The 2212-nt window shown below is 46.6% G+C and overlaps 1 long non-coding RNA gene across 1 annotated transcript; it reads left to right on the forward strand.

Annotated features, from left to right (window-relative positions):
* The first annotated feature begins 718 nt into the window (after nucleotides 1-718).
* On the forward strand, nucleotides 719-2212 carry LOC143502732 (uncharacterized). The gene is made up of 3 exons (XR_013127135.1): nucleotides 719-780; nucleotides 872-1121; nucleotides 1227-2212. It is a non-coding gene; the product is annotated as an uncharacterized LOC143502732 (long non-coding RNA).

The raw sequence follows: 2212 nt of genomic DNA on the forward strand, positions 1-2212 counted from the left end.
AGCTCATATATTCTAATCAAACAGCTTTTTATAATCCTTATAGAATTTGACTAGCCTTAAAGTATTAACCAAATTTCTTATGTTAATCACGTTATATTTTGCTCACATTGTAGTATTTGTCACAGTACGGCGGGCCCACTGCTGGTCGCCCCCGTCTACAGCGGCAGCTGTCCTGTATCGTTGCGTTGTGTGTGTCCCTCGGGTGGGCGGAGCCCGTGATCCGTCTCACCTGAGGGTCGTTTGTTTGCCTATATATGTCTCGTCTTTTGTACCAGTTGACCGCTGGTTATTATATCCTTAATTCGGATCAAAGTCACGGGTTTTTGGTTTGCGCACTTTTCTATTAAACCTTCCATTTTCCCTGAGACTTGGCGTGATCGCTTCCATTTTATTTCGCTCACCCTGCCCGTCACAGTATTAATCAAATTGCTTATTATCAAGAGTGTCGGAGAAAATGATTGTCTGCTCTTTCCCATATTCTAAGTGCCTGCAGGATACAGGATGTTTAAAATAAGCTTCTGTAGGTCAGTTTGACAAGACCAGGAAGCGAAGACCTCGCTTCCACTCTTAGTAAGGAAACATCTGTATGTTTAACGTATGTAATCTCCTATGTATGGCTTTTGTGACACAGCAGAGGGTAGACGGCATCCTTGCACTCTGGGACAAACTGCCAGAGAGCGACAAAGGCAGTGCTGTCTGCCCGCCACGTCACAGAAATCGACTGTCCAAAAGCAGTCTTTCCTAGACGTCTGTTGTCGCTGGGACAGAGAGTCTGAAGCGGTAGGCGAACATTCAGTAATCCAGTATCCTTCGGGCTTTTCTAGTTTGGCTTGTATCCGTGTCACTGATTTCGGTATGTGTCTGTCTGCAGCTGCTTCCTCGGACAAGGCAGCGGGCCTGCTCAGTGGCCCAGGGTGAGCCGCCTCGTCGAGGCCATTTGCCCCGGCGCTTTGTCGCCTTCACCCTGGTGGGCAGACCATCGCCGGCGTCAGGGTGAACAGGTGGGCTGCCATCATGAGGGACTACGGCGTCAACAGGGGCGTAGTCCTGGGCAGCCCTGGCCTCGTGGCCCGGACCAGAATACAGCTCTTTGAGCTGAATCAGAGGACACTGACCCAGTGGTGAGTTTACCCACCTTTAAGTCTTTTTGGTTTGAAATTGATCTCATTGACACTGTGAGCTATACAGGCTGATTACTCATAGGCTGTGTTGCATTTCTGTTACAGGTACAACGCCAGGAAGAAGAAGCAGGAACAGGACGTTCTGTGCCTGAGCGTTGGCCAGTCCAGCACTCCCACGGTGGCCTCGGAACCCCTCCCTCCCGCGATGAGCTAGCTCCCGGAGCGTCCCACGCACGCCCACCAAGCCTATGACCAACATCAAGGCAGACGCTTCCGGACAGGCTTCCCAGCGCGTCTGAGGCCACCTTCCTCCGACGAGGCTCCAGCCATCCCTGTAACTCGGGTTATCTTGGACTGCACTGAGCTCAGGTGTCAGACACCATCATCACCACTCCTACAAAGTGAGATGTACTCCGCATACAAGTCTCACTGCACCATGAAGGGCCTAGTTGGCATCGCCCCACACGGTGCAGTGACATTTGTCTCCTCACTTTACGCTGGGTCAGTCAGTGACAAAGAGTTATTCAAACAATCAGGATTGGCCAAGTTGCTCACAGAAGAAATGGCAGTGATGATTGGCAAGGGCTTCCTAATTACTGATTGTGTTAAGTGCAAAGTCCACTGCCCACCATTTTTGTCAAAGCAAAGTCAGATGCCTGCATACCAGGTATCTGAAACGGAATCCATAGCCCGACTTGGTGTACGCGTAGAACGTGTAATAAGGAGAATCAAACAAAAGTTGTTTGATGGCATAATTTCCTTTTCCCCCACACAGTAAACAATAACCAGTTATTTACAGTGGCATGCCTGTTGTCAAACTATCAAAACAAAGCACTAGTTAAGTCATGGGTTAAAATAAAGCTCTTTTTATTAATCAAACAATAATTAATTACATATGAATAATTTGTAACATTTACATTTGTAACTGTAAATATTTTTTTCATAAACTTTTTTCATATTTCCAGGTTCTTTACATCAAAAACACATTGTGCTGTTTAAGAAAAGCTCAAATACTGTTAAATAAGGGAACATTTGATTTAAAAAAGATTCTGTATAGAACATGTTAACATTTCAATGACAGATATTTTGTC

Source organism: Brachyhypopomus gauderio, unplaced genomic scaffold (genome assembly GCF_052324685.1).
Source record: "Brachyhypopomus gauderio isolate BG-103 unplaced genomic scaffold, BGAUD_0.2 sc204, whole genome shotgun sequence".
Lineage (NCBI taxonomy): Eukaryota > Metazoa > Chordata > Actinopteri > Gymnotiformes > Hypopomidae > Brachyhypopomus > Brachyhypopomus gauderio.